This window comes from Lethenteron reissneri, chromosome 27 (assembly GCF_015708825.2).
Source record: "Lethenteron reissneri isolate LAM-NWPU_2019-01 chromosome 27, ASM1570882v1, whole genome shotgun sequence".
Lineage (NCBI taxonomy): Eukaryota > Metazoa > Chordata > Hyperoartia > Petromyzontiformes > Petromyzontidae > Lethenteron > Lethenteron reissneri.
Genome location: NC_083805.1, coordinates 17,071,261 through 17,093,887, shown reverse-complemented (window position 1 = coordinate 17,093,887; position 22,627 = coordinate 17,071,261). Strand labels below are relative to the sequence as shown.

Below are 22,627 nucleotides of genomic sequence, written 5' to 3'. Positions count from 1 at the left end.
GTATAACATCTGTAGATAATTGTAGCATTTGTCGTTCCCGTCTTTCATACAAATGAGATTGTTTGACCATAATGGTTAAATTCATCAACGTAATATTGATTTAAAGCTTTCGTGACTGCAGGGATTCATCTTCTTGGTTCTTTCGGTAAAGTCACGTAGAAGGGAAGTAATAAAATAATCAAAATAAAACATAATAAAATTATTCTCACGACGTTTCGGCCACAACGCAAGCAGCCGTCCTCAGGTGAAAACCAGGTCCGTCGAGGCGACAGAGTCTGAATGAAACAGCACACGAGCTTGGAGCATATATATAAGCTGGGCGCCTTGACAAAGGAATTTGCATATCAAGAGGAATTTAGCATATTTATGGGAAATGCAGGAATGTGATTAGTACTACATATGCATGTGCATTATGCAGGATTAACAGCATCAAAGGGAGCTGCAGTTGCTGCTGCAGCTCTTCCTCTTGATATGCAAATTCCTTTGTCAAGGCGCCCAGCTTATATATATGCTCCAAGCTCGTGTGCTGTTTCATTCAGACTCTGTCGCCTCGACGGACCTGGTTTTCACCTGAGGACGGCTGCTTGCGTTGTGGCCGAAACGTCGTGAGAATAATTTTATTATGTTTAATTTTTATTATTTTATTACTTCCCTTCTACGTGACTTTACCGAAAGAACCAAGAAGATTCATCAACGTACTCAATTTTGGTACCGTTTGTGTTCACATGTTCTCGTCAACTGTCGTCAATTTGTTCCTAGCTTTGCACTGCTCGATAAAATCTTTGATAAAATGTAAAATCTACTTTTGTTATATGAAAACCAGGACAATGTAATCAGCGCAATGTAAATGTGTAAATTGTTTAGGGTTGATATTCTCTCTGAATTCGTTACCACGATGGTGATGCGGCGTTACCTTCACTGCTCGTGTTATTCAGTCACAGATTATTTACATTCCTCGTTGTTTAAGAATCGCTAACTACGGATGGTGTATACAGGACATATCATCGAATGCCTTGTGGTATAAATCTATGACAGCTTGATCAATGTATTTGCCGTACGCATTGTAATTAGTTATTTGATTGAAGGTGGCCTGATGTTGATGATTTCATGAATTGTTTGTTTAGTCGGTTTGTTGTCTAATATATCAGATTTTCATTGAATAATGTTGATAAATATGTTGTAGATGCACGAACCGAGGCTGATAGTCGAATGATTATATTCTTAAGATCCAATCGCCACGTTTGTGCAATAAAATAGTTTGGGATCAGACAGTGTCGTTACCGTTAGATGTTCTCGGATTGTGCGACCTAATTTACATCTTGCTTCAAGCAGTTCTTCTTGACTCGAGTTTAATATTGTTGCCCGAGTTTTCATCTTCGGACGATTGCACGATTTAACGTGCCTATTAACGATGTAAAAGTATCCCTAGACGCAGCTGATGATACAACTACTGGCTCCACAGAAGCAAATGAAACGTGTTACTGCATTTTAAAGCCTTAACATTCACCACTTATCATTTAATTTTTCATTTCTTTGGTATAGCCCTGTGAGCCATGCGGCTCTTAAGTCGGGTGCAACCGCAACAAACAAAATATGAACAGAGAAAAGAAACATCCTCGATAAACCAGCAAATCTTCCAAAAAAAACGTATTACAACACTGTGGGCACAAATCACAGTGTGATGCAAGTCAAACAACAAACAACCATAAGACAATTTAGATTAACCATATGTTTTCTAAATCACCAAAATAAAGCTATAAAAACAATGTAACAGTAACCATAGGAACTGTGATTCTTAATTTAACAATAAACGATATACATAACATGTACGACCGAACTTGTAGCCATAGCTGGCAGCATGACACTCCTTGTGTATGATGTGTGAGTCAGCATATGATGAGTTAGTGTATGATGTGTGAGTGAGTCAGTGAGAGTGTGAGTGAGTGTATGATGAGTGAGTCAACGTATGATGAGTGAGTGTATGATGAGTGAATTGTGTATGATGAGTGAATGGGTCAGTGGTTGTGTGAGTGAGTGTAAGATGTATGACTGAGTCAGTGTATGTTGAGTGACTGAGTCAGTGTAAGATGAGTGAGTGAGTCAGTGAGAGTGTGAGTGAGTGTATAATGAGTGAGTCAACGTATGATGAGTGAGTGTATGATGAGTGAATTGTGTATGATCAGTGAATGGGTCAGTGGTTGTGTGAGTGTAAGATGTATGACTGAGTCAGTGTATGTTGTGTGAGTGAGGCAGTGTAAGATGAGTCAGTGTATCACAGCCTCCTTCCCGCCATCACGGCCTCCTCTCCTCGGCTCTGTCGGCTCCCTCGGCTCCATCAGCACCTCCAGCCTGCGACTGCCGAAGATATGGGGATGACGAACCAGGAGCCGTCCTGCAAACCTCAAGGATCAGAGCCATCATTTTTATGGCGTCATCGTGTCGTGAGCTCCGTCAAGCGTCTTGAGTGAAGGCGCTGTCCATTTCATTCGTTCATCGCGCAGGGCTCGGGGAAAGGACCTCTTGCGACTCGCAGCGTTCCCATGAACTGCTTCTTGCCGCCCGAACACCGCTGTTCATTAGATGCTTAGAAACGTGATGTCTTTGTATTATTACACGCTTTTATTTAACTCACTCTGTTGTTGTTGTCGTATCCTAAAATCTTGTAACTGAATTTTAACCCACTTCCCAATGTGGTATGGACTGCAAAACTTGGTATATTTATGTCATACTGATGACAATACTATATTCTATCATAAAAAAACATAAAAAATATATATTTGTAAACATAATTTTTTATATGTTATGTTTCGGCTTGGGTCTCATTGTCCACGCTCAACTGATGTTGGCTGTAAATCAGCACGGCCCCTGACGTGATGGCAAGCTTCGGGGCCACGTCCTGGAGTCGTGGAGTTCTGCCATTACGAATACGGTACATTTCATTAAAGCGTGTTTTTAAAAAAGTACTTTTAAATATTACTTATTACCTCAACGGTTAGAAATGGGTGGAGCAGTGGGCGTAGTGGTTAGCGCACTGTTGTCTGAACCTGGCCACATGAGTTGGATTCCTGGGCACGACTAACATGACCAGCGTGGTGAAGTATGATCACAACCTTTAATGACTGATAGGGAATGTGGTGGTCTTCAGCCGGCAGTCCCGCGAGACGAAACTTTTTTACTTTTCTAACTTATTACATAACATGTATTTGATTAAGTTATGTTTATTCATTTCAATGGCCAGTAATAAGAGGCACACGTTATTACCAAGTGTGAATCATTATCCAATTTAGCTCATAGCTGCTCACCAATGATATTCTAAAGTTGACAATGTTTATTAAAAAAGTCTGAAGTGTTCAAAAATAATATCAGTCTATTAACACTTCAGACTGTTTGATTAAACAGTCTACTTGTTTTTTTCTTCATTCACCACTTGAATTTAAAACGGGGACACGCAGTGTGGTGTCAGGGAGTGAGATCACTTCCCAGGTCACTCGAGCGAACGAGGGGCCGTCCATAAATGACGTCACGCGATTTTGGACGATTTTTGACCCCCACCCCCCCTCGTCACGCGGCGTCACGAAAAGTCAGACCCCCCCCCCCCTTAAATATGACGTCACAAAGCTCTGCCCCCCCCCCCCCCCCAAAATAAAACACGCTTCAAATCGCTTTAAAGTTTAGAGAGTTACGTGTTTAGAGGTTGTTGGATGTTGAATGGTTTAGATGGTTAGTAGTTGAGGTTATAAGGGTATGTGTTTAGGGGTTTAGAGGTATCGGGGTTTCAAGGGTTAGTGATTTACAGTGTTAGGTGTTTAGTGGCTTGAGAGTTGAGGGTTTAACACCGAGACTTTCACAACTAATATTGTCCATAATAAAGTTTTTTTTTGGGTTAGTCTCCAACACTAAATGGCACTTTTTGTTGATGTGACAAATTTTACTAATTGGCTGTTTCGGGTGGTGGTTGGTTTAACGACACGTTTATATTTACATAATCTAACAAAAAAAAACCTTTATGGGTTTAGAGGGTTCCGGGTGTAGTGGATTATGTGTTTAGAGGGTTAGCATTTTAGGGGCATAGGTGTTTTAAGGGTTAGGCGTCTAGAGGGTTCGTTCTTTAGAGGGTAGAGGTTTAAATGTGTTGGGATTAGGTTAGAAGATGAATCCCTGCAGTCACGAAAGCTTTAAATCGAAAATTAGGTTACAGATTTAGGGTTTTAGAATGTTAGGGTTTTGAGGGTTAGGGTTTTAGAGGTTGAGGATTTAGGAGGTTATGAGTTCAGAGGGTTAGGGGTCTAGAGGGTTAGTTCTTTAGAGGGTTGTGGTTTAGATTGGTTGGTATTTAGAATGTTAGGGATTTAGGGTTTGAGAAGGTTAGGGTTTCAAGGTTTAGAGGGTTAGGGATTCAGAGGGTTTGGTTTTTAATGGCTTAGACGGTTAGGGTTAAAAGAATAAGGGGTTTAGAGAGTGAGGGTTTTGGTGGGTTAGGGTTTTAAGGGTAAAGGGGTTGAGGGTTAGGGGTATAGGAATTTAGAGGGTTAGGGGTTGAGATGGTTAGAGTTTTGGGGGTTTAGAGGTTAAGCTTTTAGAGGGCGAGGGGTTTAAAGATTAGGGTTGTAAGAGTAAAGGGGTTGAGAGGGTTAGCAGTTTAGATGGTTATGGATTTAGATAGTTAGGGGTTTAGAAGTTTAGAGGGTTTTAATTGTTCGATGTTTAGTGGTTAAGGTCTCTGTGCGAGTCCAACATGTTTGTATGAGTCTATGGTAAGATAAAAAGAGTTCAGTTTAATTTGTATATTTCGAAACAATTTGTTTACCTTTCCTGTGATGTTTTTGTATTGTATTTTTGTTGTTATTTTCTGACCCACCCGATTGGACGTCTGTGAAAACAGATCGTTATAGCTTATCAGATTCCTCCAGTATAAATAAATATTCAAATTCAAATTCTATTGACCTCTGTGCGAATCTATGGATTTCTGTGTGAGTTTTTGGGCCTTTGAGAATATGGATCTCTGTGTGAGGCTCTGGGTCTCTGTGCATGTCTATCGGTCTCTGTATGGGGTCGCTGTGTGAGTCTGAGTGTCTGTAGGAATGTATGGGTCTCTGTTGGAGTCTATGGGTTTCTGGGTATGGTTGTTTGTGCGAGTCTTACATGCACAAATTTAACTTAAAATGGCCATTGAGGGTTGCGGAATCCAAGTTGAATATTAAGTTCCCTGCAGTGCAAGCCAGCTCTCTAGTCGTGTCATCAAACAGCCCCTTTAATTCTTTATAATAATAAAATAGACTTAGTCCAGGAAATCCACACTGAGTCACAGTCGGGTCCTGAATTGTTTTTTTACATTTTCGACGAATGAATGATGAGTTCTTACACAAGTGGGGGAAACCGGAGCACCTGGAGAAAACCCGGGGGGCAGCACTTTAAACCGTACAGGCAAAGATGGCGATTATCCCACTTTCTGTACTGCCTTCTCCTGGCCAGCCAGCCAGGAGGAGGCACCTCGATGCCCACGGAAAGGGGGTTTCACAACATTCACTGTGTGATCCACTCACCCTTGCTGCCTTCCACTGCTGGATTACAGGCTTGCAACACCACCGCCTGGCGAATAATAGTAATAATTAAAAGTTTTATAGCGCGCACAAGAACGACTCAGAGGCATGATGAACCACAGCCGTGCAGGAAGGAAGCCACGTGGTGAGCCAGTACCAACAATTGTCCAAGCTCTGCGGTCCTCTATGGAGGCATTATGCGCTAATTAATGACGAGTGTTTATACCAGTGGGGGAAACCGGAGTACCCGGAGAAAACCCATGCGTGCGAGGGTGAAACACTCTATCCCTGTACAGGTGAAGATGGCGATTAGTCCACTTGCTCTACTGCCTTCTCCTGGCGAGTCAGGTTATGGCACCTCGACGCCCACGGGAAGGTGATTTGCCAACATCATTGTGCGGTGATTCACCAACCCTCGCTACCTTCCAGAGTGCTGGATTAGAGACGTGCACTACCAACACCAGGCGAATGATAACAATAATAATAACTTTCTACTTCTAACTTGATAACAATAGGCGAAAAATAACAACAGGCAAATGATAACGACAGGCGAATGAGAACAGTAATTATTATTTCCACTTAGAACTTGATAACAATAATTATTTCTACTTTTAACGAAATAACAATTATTTCTTCTTATAACGTGATTACAACAATAATAACTATTTCTACTTTTAACTTGACAACAGGCGAATGATAACCGGCAAATGATAAAAACAGGCAGCACATCTACGCCTCTACATAAGGAACGAAACAGGTGAATGTCTCCACAAATCTGGCTGTCGCCTGATGAAGCTAGTTGTAATTACTGGCGAAACGTCGTACTCAGATTGTAAATGTTGAGGCTTGACTCTCCAACACACCGTGTGCTGTACTAGTTACAAATTGGCATGTTCTGACAATCCTTACTAGTTGGCTGTGTCGGGTGGTGGTGGGTTTAAACGACACATTTAAATATTTACGCGATCTAACCCAAAAAAGAAACCTCTATTATGGATGATATTGGTCGCGAAAGTCTACGTGTTAAACAAACCCGAAGGAATCAGAGAAAAATCGACGTGACCACGAGAGAAGATGCAAACTCCAAATATAGACATCAGGGTTGGGGTCAAACCTACGAATTCCAATATACCAGTTTAACACGTCGGCTTTCGCGAGGGGGTTTGCATCTCGCTCTGTGGTGCCTCATTATCTGACTCACCCAACCACTAAACTACTAAAGCCACCCACACACTCACTCACCCACTCACTATGCCACCCACTCACCTTGCCACCCACACTCACTCACCCTCTCACAAACCCACTCACCCTGCCACCCACTCAACCGCTAACTCACTCGCTCAAGCACACACTCAGCCACTCAAGAGCTTACCTGTGCACCCACCTACACACCCACTCATTAACTCAACGACCCACCCACCAACCCACTCACTCACTCACTCTAGACTCCACTCACCCACCCACTCACCTATTCACTCCCCCACTCACACACCCACCCATCCACCCACCCACTCTCTAACTCACACACTCACCCACCAACCCAACCACACACTCAATCAATCACCCACCAACCACTCACCCACCCAATAAACGAAAACTGAACTATTTCTCATTGTACCAGCTAAGGCCCACAGAGCTATATAGATCTTTTTCAAAAGCGACCTTGTTACAAATTACAGGTAAACAAAGTGGCTTATCACATATACATTTATTGCAGCCAAATCCTCTGAATGCAAATTTATTCTCAATGCAAAAACCCAGAGGACCCGGAGAAAAATCCACGTGACCACAGGGAGAAGATGCAAACTCGAAATATGCAGGCGGCAGGGTCGGGATCAATTCCATGACCTCCTGTATACTATGCAAGGTAGTTAACATCTCACCACCATGGTGCCCCATTCTCTGACTCACTCACCCACCCACTCGCACACTAACTTCCCCACTCAACCTCCTACACTAACTTACTCACCCACCTACCAGCCACTCACCCAAACACCCACCCATTCACCTACTGACTCGCACCACTTACTCAAATACCCATACACTCACACAATGACCCAGCCACTGACTCGAACACCCACCAACTTACCCACCCAACCCCCATTCAACCACCCAACCACCAACCCACCCATTCACTCACTCACCCACTCGCCCACGAAACAAAAACTAAACTGTTTTTATTTTACCAGGTAAGGCCCACAGGGCTATATAGATCTTTTTCAAAAGCGACCTTGTTACAAATGACAGGTTAACTAAGTGGCTTATCACTTACACATGTGTGGTGGTCAAGGTTGACACCAAGGTTGACACAGGTCACACAGGTCACACAAGCTAGGGGAGAGGTACGTACCGGTCTGGACCGGCCCGGATTGACAGGGACGAGAGGTGGTTGGAACGGCTCTGAGGGGAGGGGGCTGGCGAGAGCCAGGGCCCGAGACACCCCCGCCCCTCAGAGAGAGGGGATATATAAGACGGCTCCCGGAGAGCGGAGGGGTCGATCGGAGGAGAAGCTGAAGGAGGAGAGCCGGAGATCCTGGACCCCCAAGCCTCAAGGATGCCGCCCCGCTGGAACTGAGTGGGCTGAGTAGCTGTAGGCTAGGGAAGAGAGTAGCTGAGTAGCTGTAGGCTAGGGAAGAGAGTAGCCGAGTAGCTGTAGGCTAGGGAAGAGAGTAGCTGAGTAGCTGTAGGCTAGGGAAGAGAGTAGCCGAGTAGCTGTAGGCTAGGGAAGAGAGCAGCTGAGTAGCTGTAGGCTAGGGAAGAGAGTAACAGAGTAGCTGGAGGCTAGGGAAGAGAGTAGCTGAGTAGCTGTAGGCTAGGGAAGAGAGTAGCTGAGTAGCTGTAGGCTAGGGAAGAGAGTAGCTGAGTAGCTGTAGGCTAGGGAAGAGAGTAGCTGAGTAGCTGTAGGCTAGGGAAGAGAGTAGCTAAGTAGCTGTAGGCTAGGGAAGAGAGTAGCTAAGTAGCTGTAGGCTAGGGAAGAGAGTAGCTGAGTAGCTGTAGGCTAGGGAAGAGAGTAACAGAGTAGCTGTAGGCTAGGGAAGAGAGTAGCTGAGTAGCTGTAGGCTAGGGAAGAGAGTAACAGAGTAGCTGTAGGCTAGGGAAGAGAGTAGCTGAGTAGCTGTAGGCTAGGGAAGAGAGTAGCTGAGTAGCTGTAGGCTAGGGAAGAGAGTAGCTGAGTAGCTGTAGGCTAGGGAAGAGAGTAGCTGAGTAGCTGTAGGCTAGGGAAGAGAGTAACAGAGTAGCTGGAGGCTAGGGAAGGAGAGAAATGAGAATATAGCCGGAGGCTGTACCTCCCTAGGTTGTGTGTGTGGGACTGTTTCCCCAGTGAGTCCTGAGGACTAGTGTTATCGGAATAAAAGCGTGTGGCCTCTACGAAGTGTCGGTCTCATTCAAGAATACTACACATGCATTGCAGCCAAATCCTCTGAATGCAAGTTTATTCTCAATGCAGAGGGAAAACTCCGTGGACCTGGAACAAAAATCCACACGACCACGAGGAGAACAAGCACGATCAAATATACTTGCGACAGGGTCGGGATCGAATCGACAACCTCCTGTATATTAGGTGAGGAAGTTACCATCTCACCACCGTGGCACCCCATTCTCCGACTCACTCACTCACTCAAACACCCACCCATTCACCTATTCACGCACACCACTTACTCAAATACCCACCCTCTCACTCAATAACCCATCCACTCACTCATGAACCCACTGAAGCACTCACCCATACAAAAACCCACTCACCCACTCACTCACCGACTCACTCACCCATGAAATCGCACACCCATCTTCTCAACCACTCAGCCAGCCACCCACTCAATCTCGTACCCACTAACTCTCTCACTTCCTCACCAACCTACCAACCTACCAACCCACCAGGGACGTGCGGTCAGGGGAGGCAGAGCCTCACCTGTCATACTCCAATGACAATAGTTTTTACGAAAATAAAAAAAAAAAAGAGAATAATAAAATAAAAATTAAGATTTTTCCACTGATCTGTGTTATAAATGTCATTTCTGTACGATTCCAATCATTTTTATAGTCAAAATTGCCAAATTTGCGGAGCTCCACTGCAAATACAGGAAGAGACGAGAGGCGAGGCAGCGACGAGCTCAGCCTCCCCTGATTGCGCAACCCCTCAGTAACTGGATGGAGCGCGGGCAATAAGCGCGTGCCTGCTACTATCTCAGTATGTCACCAATGTAATGTTTGTAGACCCCTTCATTTCATGTCCTCGCCTTCCATACTCCAGGTAACTTATTTCACGTATGTGTATTAAGATATTTAGGCTCGCTGGTCTCGTCATGAAACTGCAATGAAAAAGCACCAGGGGAGGCAGCCATCACATTTGCCTCACTGAGGAGGATGCGTCTAACACGCCCCCCTCCGTGAGGCCACGTCCCCCTGAGTGTGTGAATCTGGCTCTGACACAAGCCAGTGTCTCCCCAGCCATTGACCTCACCACACATCACTGCAAACCACCCACCCATCTCCTCACTCAACCACCCACCCAGTCGATCATCCACCCACTAACACTCACCCACCCAACAACTCACTAACCCACCCAGCTCTCACTCACCGAGCCAGTCAATCTCTAACCCACCAACTCACTTTTAAACTGACTCTCTCAACTACAACTCACCCAGTCACTAACCCACTCACTCAATTTATAACCCACCCACTACCCACATAACCTGCTACCCACACACTCACTCATCCACAAATCCACTCACCCCCTCACTCATCCATCCACTCACATACTCACCCAGCCACTCACCTACTCACCCAGTCACATACACATCCATTCACCATGCCACCCACTCAATTTCTAACCCACTCACTCGCCCAACCACTCCCTCAGCAACTCACCCACTAACCACGTAATTATTCACCCACCCACCCACCACTCAACCACCCAATAATTCAACCACCAAAACATTCAACCACCCACTAACTCAACCACCCACTACCACCCACTAACTCAACCACCGAGCAACTCACACTCACCCACTCACCCACTCACCCACCCACCCACGCACTCACCCGCCCACTCACCAACACACTAAACTAAATCTAAATTGTGGTTATTTTACCAGGTAAGGCCCACAGAGCTAAACATCTTTTCAGAAATTACCTGGTTAAAAATTATAGGTCAACGAAGTGGCTTATGACATGTATTGCAGCCAAATCCTATAAATGCTTGTTGATTTTAAATGTGGAGGGAAATATACAGGTGTCAGGGTCGGGATCAAACCCACAACCTTCTGCATACCAGGCGAAGTATTTAACATCTCGCCACCGTGGCGCCCCACTGTCTGACTCTCCCACCCACTAACCCACACACTCACCCACTCACTCAATCACCCACTCACTCACTCAACTACTGAGCCATTCATACACTGACCCACTCACTAAGCCACCCACTCAATCACTAACCCACACTCATGCACCCAGCCACTCACTCACTCAGCGACTCACCTACGACGCATCAACCCATCCACTCACTCATCCACCCACGCACCCACTCACGCACGCACCCACTCATCCACACAATAAACGAATATTTAATTGGTTTTCATTTTACTGGGTAAGGCCCTGAGCTATAGATCTTTGTCGGAAGCCACCTCAGCACAAATGACAGTTCAATTAAGTGGCTTTTCACGTAGAATGTTATTGCAACCAAATTATACAAATGCATGTTCAAATGTGGAGGGACAACCTGGAGAAAATTCCACGCGACCACGGGGAAAACATAGAAACTCCAAATATACAAGCGGAAGGGCTGGGATAAAATCCACAACCTCCTGTATACTAGGCGAGGTAGTTAACATCTCGGCACCATGGTGCCTCATTCTCCGACTCACCCACCCACTAACACACGAACTCATCTCCCATATTCACACACCCATCTACCCAAAAACTCAACCACCCACACATTCACGCAACAATCCACTCACCCACTCACTCACTTATTCACTCACCCACTAAACCATGCACCTGTCCACTCACCTATTCATCCACCCACTCACACACCCATTAAGCAACCCACCCACTTACCCTGCCACCCACTCAATCTCTAACCCACTCACTCACCCAGCCACGCAATCTCGAACCCACCAATTCACTAATCCTCTCACCAACTCACCAACCCACCTCTCACCCACTCCCACACCCACTCACGCACTGACCCACCCACTCACTCACCTCAACCATTCACAAACCCACCCACCCATTCATTCACCCAACCACCCACCACCCACTCAATCTCTAAACCCATTCACCCACCCACCCACTCAGCCACCCACTAACTCACCCAATCAATCTCTAACCCACTCACCTACACACCCACCCACCCACTCACCCAGCCACTCACCCAACCACTCGTCTATTCACTCCCAAACAACACACCCACTCACGTCACCCATGGCTTACCCTATCACCCACAATCTCTAACACACTCACTCACCTACTTCCTCAATCACTGACCCACACTCACAGACCCACCCAGTTAATCACCCACTCTATGTGTAGTCCTTATCTCTTCTGGTAATGTGAGATATTCTTCCTCCCAGCGGTATTTTACCAGGTAAGGCCCACTGAGCTATAAAGATTGTTTTCAGAAGCATCCTCGCCACAAATGATAGTTCAACAAAGTCACTGTAAACATTTATTGCACCCAATTCCTCTTATTACATGTTTCCAAATGTGGAGTGAAATATACAGGCGTCAGGGTCGGGATCGAACCCACAACATTCTGTATAGTAGGCGAGGTAGTTAACATCTTGCCACCGTGGCGCTCAATTCTTTGACTCACCCACTCAACTACTAAAGCCACCCACTAACCGACTCACAAACCCACTCACCCTGCCACGCACTCAATTTCTAACCCACTCACTAAACCACTCATCCACGCACCCACCTACACATGCACTCACCAACTCAATCACCCAACAACCCACCCACCAACTCACCCACCCACTCACTGACCAACTCACGCACCAACCCACCCACTCACACTGTGACCTACTCCATATCTAACCCAACAACTCACTCACATCAGCCCCTCACCTACTAACCTAACCACCCACCAACTCACTCACCCACCCACGCACTCAACCACCCACTCACCCAACTGTAGCTAATTTTTTTTTTACAAGGCAAGGCCCACGGAGCTATATAAATCTTATTCAGAAGCAACGGGCCACAAAAAACCCAGAGGTCTCGGAGAAAAATCCATGAACCACGAGGAGAACATGCAAACTCAAAATATACAGGCATCAAGATCGAGACCGAATCCATAACCTCCTGTACAAAAGGTAAGATAGTTGAACATCTCGCCACCATGGGGCTCCACTCTGACTCGCAGCCACCCACTCACCTACCCATTCAGCCACATACCCATCAGCCACATACCCACTCACCTACCCATTCAGCCACCTACCCATTCAGCCACATACCCATTCAGCCACATACCCATTCAGCCACATACCCATTCAGCCACATACCCATTCAGCCACATACCCCATTCAGCCACATACCCCATTCAGCCACATACCCATTCAGCACATACCCATTCAGCCACATACCCATTCAGCCACATACCCATTCAGCCACCTACCATCAGCCACATACCCATTCAGCCACATACCCATTCAGCCACATACCCATTCAGCCACATACCCATTCAGCCACATACCCATTCAGCCACATACCCATTCAGCCACATACCCATTCAGTCACATACCCATTCAGCCACATACCCATTCAGCCACATACCCATTCAGCCACATACCCACTCAAAGACCCACACACCTTGCTAACCACTTACCCACGCACCCACCTACACACCCACTCACTGACTCACTCACTCAACAATTCATTCACCCATCCACTCACCATTTCACTCCCCCAATCATACACCCACCATCCACCCACTCTATCTCTAACTCACACACTCAGCAGTCCACCCACTCACCCAGCCACTTACCTACTCACCCACTCACCCTGCCACCTACTCGACCTGCAACAGACCTACCGACCCAACGAGCCACCTACCCCCTAAACTAAACTACTTTTTATTTCACCAGGTAAGGCCCATTGAGCTATATAGATCCTTTTCAGAATAGACCAGTGAACAAATTATAGATAAACGAAGTGGCTTATCACATAGACATTTATTGCAGCCAAATCCTCTAAATGCATGTTGATTCTAAATGCAGAGGGGAAAACCCGAAGGACCTGCAGCAAAATCCACGCGACCATGTGTAGAACATGCAAACTCCAAATATACAGGCGACAGGGTCGGGATCGAATCCACAATCTCCTGTATACTAGGTGAGGCAGTGAACATCTCACCACCTTGGCGCCTCACTCTCTGACTCACCCATCCACTCACTCACACACTATCTTACCCACTCAACCTCCCACATCAACTCACCCACCCACTCGCTGACCCCACTCAGTCAACAACTCACCCATCCACCCAACCACTCACTCAGTTAACCACTTTCTCACCCACCCACTCACCCTATGACCACTCACCAAGCTACACACTCACCTACCAACACACCCATTCACTCACTTGCTCACCCACCCACTTACTCACCCAACCACTAACTGACCCACTCACCCACCCACAAACTCACGAACAAAAAACACACCCACTCAACCCATTGCTCACCCAACCCCTCACTCACCCACTTACTGAATCACCCACCCACGCACTCACCGACCCACCAACTCACTTCACCCACCCAATACTCCCTCACCGAGCCACTCAATCTCTAACCCACCCACTCACCCAACCACCCACTCACCCAACCACCCACTCAATCTCTAAACCACACACCAACCCTGCTACTGACTCAATCTCTTAACCAAAGCTCACAAACCCACCCATCCACTCACTCACCCAGTGACTAACCCACTCCCTCAATTTCTAACCCACCCATTCACGCACTACCCAACTAACCTCCTACCTTCTTGGTTCTTTCGGTAAAGTCACGTAGAAGGGAAGTAATAAAATAATAAAAATAAAACATAATAAAACAATTCTCACGACGTTTCGGCCACAACGCAAGCAGCCGTCCTCAGGTGAAGAATGAGACAATGCCAAGCTAGGAGCTTATATATAAGCTGCGTTGGAGGTGGAAGAAAGAGCGCCTTAACAAAAGAATGTGCATATGAAGAGGAATTTAGCATATACATGGAAAATGCGTAGGAGGTGGGCGGGGGGGTTTCAAAGTCATATTATGCCCATGCATTATGCAGGATCAACAGCACCAAGGGGGGGTGCAGGGATTAGCAGTAACAAAGGAAAGGAATGTTAATGATATGTAGCTGCAGTTACTCAACAACCACGTAGAAAACTAAAGTATAAACTACATAAAAAACTAAAGTATAAATTGCATAGCACCATCAGTATACTTACTATACTCTACACTAAGCTGAGTTACTAACAACAAGTAATACATTTAGTACTTGTTGTTAGTAACTCAGCTTAGTGTAGAGTATAGTAAGTATACTAAGTATACTGATGGTGCTATGCAATTTATACTTTAGTTTTTTATGTAGTTTATACTTTAGTTTTCTACGTGGTTGTTGAGTAACTGCAGCTACATATCATTAACATTCCTTTCCTTTGTTACTGCTAATCCCTGCACCCCCCCTTGGTGCTGTTGATCCTGCATAATGCATGGGCATAATATGACTTTGAAACCCCCCCCGCCCACCTCCTACGCATTTTCCATGTATATGCTAAATTCCTCTTCATATGCACATTCTTTTGTTAAGGCGCTCTTTCTTCCACCTCCAACGCAGCTTATATATAAGCTCCTAGCTTGGCATTGTCTCATTCTTCACCTGAGGACGGCTGCTTGCGTTGTGGCCGAAACGTCGTGAGAATTGTTTTATTATGTTTTATTTTTATTATTTTATTACTTCCCTTCTACGTGACTTTACCGAAAGAACCAAGAAGATGAATCCCTGCAGTCACGAAAGCTTTAAATCGAAATTTAACCTCCTACCCACACACACTCACCCACCCACACATCCATGCACCCACACACTCACCCACTCACTCATCCATCCACTCACTAACTCACCCAGCCATGCACCTACTCACTCACCCACTTTCAGATCCACTCACCCTGCCACCTACTCAATTTATAACCCACCTACTCACCCACCCACCGAGCCAACCACCTCAGCCACTCAGCCACTCACCCACTACCAACGTAATTATTAACCCACCCACTAATTTAATCACCTACTAACGTAACCACCCACAAACTCAACCACTGAGTCACTCGAACTTACCTACTCACCAAGCCACCCACTAATTCTCAAACCCACACTGATGCACTCACCCACCCGCCCACTCACCAACACCCTTAACTAAATCAAACATTTTTTTCCCCAGGTAATGCCCACTGAGCTATATAGATTGTTTTGAGAAGCAGGGTTTGGATCGAACCTACGAACTTAAAAATACCAGGCAAGATAGTTAACAATTTGCCAACATGGCACTCCACTCTCTGACTCTCCCACCCACGATAACACACACTCAAACACCCACCCACTAACTCAACCATCCATTCATTCAACCACCGAGCCAAGCACACACTCACCCACTCACCCAGCCACTGACCTACTACCCATCAAACATCGCACTCACTCATCCACTCACCCACCCAGCCACTCATCTGCACACTAAATAAAAATTAAGCTTTTTTTATTTTACCAGGTAAGGCACTCAGCTATATAGATATTTTTCAAAAACCACTTGACCACAAATATCAACTCAATTCAGTGGCTTTTCACGTATAAAGTTATAGCAGCCAAATTCTATAATTGCATGTTTTTAAATGTGGAGGGAGAACCCGGAGCACCTGGAGAAAATTCCACGCGACAAGGCGTCAGGGTCGGGATCGAATTTACGACCTCCTGTACAAAAGGCGAGGTAGTTAACAGCTCGCCACCACGGCACTCCACCCACTCACCCATTCAAACACCCACCAACCCACCTCACAAACCCACTCACCCTGCCACCCACTCAATCTCTAATCCACTCACTCAACAATTTACTCACCCACTCACCTACTCAACTAATCACACCCCCACTCACACACCCACCCATTCACCCGCTCAATCTCTAACCTACCCACCAAATCACTCAATAACCCACCTACCCACTCACCCACCCAATAAACTAAATTAAACAATATTTTTTTAATTTTACCAGAAAAGGTTCAGATCAGAGGTACGGGTACCCGTTCCCTACCCGTACCCTACCCGAAATGAGTGACAAACGGTTACTCACCAGTGACTCACGGCCTATCCGTACCCGTACCCGGCCGCCCAGGGTCGCAAACGGCTACCCGTACCGTACCCGGCCGGGTACGGGTAGCCGGGTATCGGGTAGGGTACGGGTATCGGGTACCCGGTTGCGACCTCTGGTTCAAATAACTAAATTAATATTTTTCAGAAGTGGCCTGGTTACAAATGATAGGATAACGAAATGGATTATCATGGAGACATTTATTGCAGCCACATCCTCTAAATGCATGTTGATTTTAAATATGGAGAGAAAACCTGGAGGACCCGGAGAAAAATCCACACGACCACAGGGAGAACATGCCAACTCCAAATATACAGGTGGAAGGGATGGGATCGAATACACAAAATCCTGTATACTAGGCGAGGTAGTTAACATGTCGCTACCGTGGTGCCTCACTCTTTGATTCACCCACGCACCCAATCACACACTAACAACTCACCTGCTCAACCTTCGATATTCACTCACCCACCCACTAACTGACTCACCCACCCACTCACCCAACAATCTACTCACCCGCCCACTAACCTATTCACTCAACCCCTCACTCACCCACTCCCCCACACAATATCGCACTGACCTACCCACGCACTCACTCACACAGTCACTCACTAATTCACCCACCCACCACCCACTCACCTATTCACCCACCTACTCAACCATCCACCCACTCATGCTCCCATACACTCACTTACTTATCCAGGCACTCATCTACTCACCCACCGACTGAATCACCCATTAAGCCACTCACCCACTCACCCTCCCAATCACCTAGTTACCCACCCACTCAATCTCTAACCCACCAATTTTCTCATCCACTCACCAACCCACCTCTCACCCACTCCCTCACCTAATCAATCACTTCAAACCATTCACTCACCCACCCACCCACTAATTCACACAATCACCCACCACCCACTCAATCTCTAACCCACACCCACCTACTCACTCACCCAACGACTCACTCAACAATCCACTCCTCCACACACTCATCTATTCACTCACATTCAACACACCCACTTCTCTAACACACTCACTCACCTACTCCCTCAACCACTGACCCACCCACTCACCCACCGACTCACCCACCGACTCATCCACTAACTCACTCACAGACCCACTCAGTTAATTACTGTGTAGTCCTCACCTCTTCCAGTATTGTGAGATATTCTTCCTCCCAGCGGTATCTTCACGACAACGCCCTGGGGGGTGGCCAACCTCTCAACGAGTCGGGCGAGCGGGGCAACAGCCTGGTCATGTTGGGTTCATAGCGCAGTGCAGCACACGCATACACACAAGCAGACCACACACATATGAACACAATAACAACAGTGGGAGCCACTTACGCGATAGGGATGGGCCGCATGGTCCACTCCAGCTCGATGTACGGCTTGCCCGGATACAATGTTAACTACCTCGTCTGGTATACAGGAGGTTGTCGGTTAGATCCCAACCCTGACACCTGTATATTTGGAGTTTGCATGTTCTCTCCGTGGTCAAGTGGATTTTTATTCTGGTCCTCTGGATTTTCCTTACACATTTAGAAACAGGCGTTTAGAGTAGTTGGCTGCTATAAATTTCCACATGAGGCACGTTTTGACCTATCATTTGTGGCCAGGTCACTTCTTAAAAAAGAGTTATGTTACTCAGTGAGATGGTTGAGACACAGGCGATGAGCCTGTGTGTAAGGGGTTGAGTGAGTGAGCGGTTTAATTCATGATTGAGTGACTGATTGGTTGAGTGAGTGGCTGAGTGAGTGATTTATGGAGCGATTGGTTCAGTGAGCGAGTGTGTGGTTGAGTGAGTGGTTCAGTGAGTGAGTGGTTGAGTGAATTAGTGAGTGGTTGAATGAGTATTTGAATGAGTGAGTGTTTGAACCAATGAGTGAGTGTTTGAGCACATGAGTGTGTGGTTGAGTGAGTGGTTGAGTTAATGACTGAGTGAGTGATTGATTGAGTGGTTGAGTAAGTGGATGGTTGAGTGAATGGTTGAGTGAGTGGTTGAGTGAGTGGTTGAGTGAGTGAGTAGTTGAGTGAGTGGTTTAAGTTAGTGGATGAGTGAGTGAGTGGTTGTATGAGTGGCTGAGTTAGTGGATGAGTGAGTGGCTGGCGCGCACCTTGGCTGCGTTGTCCAGAGTGTCCCGCTGGTGCCACCCCACTGTGTTGCTGCACTCCGCCAGGGTGAGAGCGGCGGTGCCGCGCCCGCAGCTGCTCCAGCGACTACGCCATCTTGCCCAGCCCCTCCTGGCGAGCACACAGCATGCCCTGGAGCTCCCATCACATGGTGCTGGCAATCTGAGACACCCGCCTGTAGCACACACACAGAAAAAGAGATACGGGAATGGATTAGGGCAACCCGGGTGACGAGTTCACTACTTCGCCCGGTATACAGGAGGTTGTAGGTTTGATCCAAATCCTGATGCTTACATATTCAATTCTGCTCGTCCAGGCAGGGAGAATCCAATCACAATTATTCGATGCGATGTTTCTCATGGGATACAATAAGCGACAACATTTGGACCCCAAACCAAGAGGATTCTGGGATGTTTGTGGTTTTTTGGCAATAACTCTGGAAAGAAATGTCGCAGACCCATCAAGGTGGGACTCGTCCAGCGACATAATGGTTGAGTGACTGGTTGAATGAATTCGGGAACGGTTGAATGAGTGAGTGGTTGAGTGAGTGGTTCAGTCAGTTAGTGGTTGAGGGAGTGAGTGGCTGAGTGAGCGAGTGGTTGAGTGATTGAGATAGAGTGACTGAGCGGCTGAGCGGTTAAGTTAGTGAGTCGTTGAGTGAGTGTGGCTGATTGAGTGAATTGTTGAGTGAGTTAAAGAGTGATGGTTGAGTGGTTGAGTAAGTGAATAAGTGAGTGAGTGGTTGAGTGAGTAAGTAGCTTCGTGAGTAAGTAGCTTCGTGAGTGCGCGGCTGAGTGGTTGAGTGTGTGGCTGAGTGAGTGGCTAAATGAGTGAGTGGCTGAGTGAAAGGGTGAGTGGCTGAGTGAAGGAGTGAGTGGCTGAGTGAGTGAGAAAGTAATTGGTTGAGTGGTTGAGTAAGTCATTAAGTGAGTGAGTGGTTGCTCTAGTGAGTGGTTAAGTGAATGGTTAAGTGAGTGGTTAAGTCAGTGGTTAAGTGAGTCCCCAAGCCGAGAGGATTCTGGTGAGTCTTTGAGTGAGTGGTTTGGTGAGGGTTGAGTGAAAGGTTGAGTGAGGGGTTGAGTGAGTGAGTGGTAGAGTTAGTCGTTGAGCGAGTGGTTGGGTGAGTGGTTGAGTGAGCGAGTGCTTGAGTGAGCAAGTGAGTGGTTGAGTGAGCAAGCGAGTGGTTGAGTGAGTGAATGGTTGAGTGAGCGAGCGGTTGAATGAGTGAGTGGTTTAGTGAGTGGTTGAGTGACTGAGTGAGTGGGTGGCTGAGTGAGTGGCTGAGTGAGTGAATGGTTGAGTGAGTGAGAGCGTGATGGTTGAGTGATTGAGTGAGTGGGTGGTTGAATGATTGGTTGAGTGGTTGAGTTAATAATTGAGTGAGTGGTTGAGTGAGTGAATATCTGAGTGAGTGAGCGGCTGAGTAGTTGAGTGAGTCGTTGAGTGAGTGGGTGGCTGAGTGAGTTTGTGGCTGAGTGAGTGAATGGCTGAATGAATCACAGCTATGATAAAAATGGACATCAGCATATAAGTGGTCTTGTATTCACTCAGTAAATGAAGTTTAATATAAAATTGTACACTCACAGGATCGAAATAAAGATGACATTGCATATCGGAGTAAACCGAGTCGCGGCTATGATGAAATTTTGCATTAGCATAACATTGATTTATTAGCATACAAAATGACTTTTTGCAGAGCGATTTAATACAAAAGTCTGATAGACTACATGCATTTTTTTTAAAATAAAAAGTACATACAAACCAGGCATCAATACCGTTGCTTTGTATGATCTGTGAAACGCAGAAATTTTCAGATAAAATCGGACATTTTGAGCTTGCTGCTGTATCGACTGAGTGGAATCAATACAATTAGTATCGATTCACAATCAGCAAAGACCATATATGGGAAAATCTCTGATCGGTGATTTTGATTGCATCGTATTGCAGCGCCCCTTTGATGTTATAAAGCACTTGCCCCAACAGTCTGTTAAAGGCTATACGGGGATCTTTGTGTGCGAGTAACTCACAGATCCTTGAGAGATCTCAACACTGTCCGATCATCAGCGAGCTCCTCCGGCAGGCGAGGCTGCGTTGGCGGTTGTCTGTGCATTAAGAGGTGTTAACTATCCCACGCAGAGAAGTCTGCTTACAGGACATAACAGGTTCTTCACGTACCGTGCACCGGTCACCTGAATGTTAAATGGGGCTCCGGTAATTCAGTATCCACCGCCGAATCATCTTTCACCATCACCACGCGTCCATTAAGAGCCAATGTGACGAGGCCATAGATAGACGCCGCGTTAAAACGGGGGGGGGGGGGGAGCAAGAAAAAACGTCGTACTACGTGACATCACAACACCCTGCACACAGCCATAGTGGCTGATAATGGGGCGCATCATTTACGAATATGTGGTTTAAGTGGTTGAGAGTAGATTTTGGTGTAAATTGATCACGATGCTTTGCGTAGCCTGCATTTAAAATTTCATGCGTAGGTGCGAGAGCAGATATGAGTGGGTGAGTGCGTGAGTAAGCCGGTAAGTGAGTATGTGGGTGGATGGAGGGAGCTGGGCGGGCACGCATTGGCTGGAGTGGAGGTGGACTGATGCGGTACGGGAGGATGTGGAGCTGAGTGGGCTTTGCCGACGACTGGTACCAGTGGTGTCGAGATCGGCCTCTGCGGGGAGGCTCGTGAAGGATGCTTCTACTTGCAGTTGGCGACAATCGCCCTCCAACAACAACGGAGGAGTGACACTCACAACAACGAGCGGAACACCGGATGATAAATATGCAGCAATTTGGCACAGTACGGGGTACAGGTGGTGCTGCCAGTCATCTCAGTCAGACCAACCCATGGCACCTGGGCTGTTCCAGGACCTCCGGTCAGCCAGCCTTCGACACTTCACGTGACTTCAAAGTGCACCTGGCCTGGCACAGGCGCTGTGGTAACGTCCATTGTCACTATTGGCGAATGGTGACGGTTGATAATGCAGCGGTGGTTGTGAGAGATGACATTTTGGGGGGGGGGGGGGGGCGCCAACCCTGACCAGCTGTGAACCTCACGTCGCCCGCAGCCACCAGTGGCCACAGGGAGTTCTGGATGGGTGCGAGGGGCTGGTAACCCCCCTCCGACCTTCAACTAAATCACCACACATTCACGTGCGAGCCTTGGGTCTCCTTGTGAGTCGATGGATCTCTGTGTGTGAGTCTATGGGTCTCTGTGATAGTCCGTGGGTCTCTGTGGGTGAGTCTATGTGTCCTGTGTGGTGAGTTTATGTGTCTCTGTTTGTGAGTCTATAGGGCTCTGTGCGAGTCTGTTTTTGAGTCGGTGGTTCTCTGTGTGATGAGTCTATGCGTTTTTGTATAACTCTATGGGTATCTGTGGGGTGAGTCTATGAGTCTCTGTGGGGTGAGTCTATGCGTCTCTGTCTGATGAGTCTATGGGTCTCTGTGGTGAGTCTATGGGGCTCTGTGGTGAGTCCGTGTGTTTGTGTGGTGAGTCTATAGACCTCTGTGCGAGTCTGTGGGTGTGTTTGAGTCTGTGGTTCTGTGTGATGAGTCTATGCGCTTTTGTGTAGGTCTATGGGTCTCTGTGTGGTAATTAGATGGGTATGTTGGCGAGT

The 22,627-nt window shown here is 46.7% G+C and overlaps 1 long non-coding RNA gene across 2 annotated transcripts; it reads right to left on the bottom strand.

Moving 5' to 3' along the window:
* Nucleotides 1-1,539: 1,539 nt before the first annotated feature.
* On the bottom strand, nucleotides 1,540-19,167 carry LOC133348227 (uncharacterized). 2 transcript variants are annotated; one of them, XR_009755792.1, is made up of 4 exons: nucleotides 18,992-19,167; nucleotides 18,023-18,125; nucleotides 5,544-5,589; nucleotides 1,540-2,392 (listed from the first exon to the last, which is right to left on the bottom strand). It is a non-coding gene; the product is annotated as an uncharacterized LOC133348227 (long non-coding RNA). The 2 variants fall into 2 exon arrangements; XR_009755791.1 differs by lacking the exon at nucleotides 5,544-5,589.
* Between the last annotated feature and the right edge of the window lie 3,460 nt (nucleotides 19,168-22,627).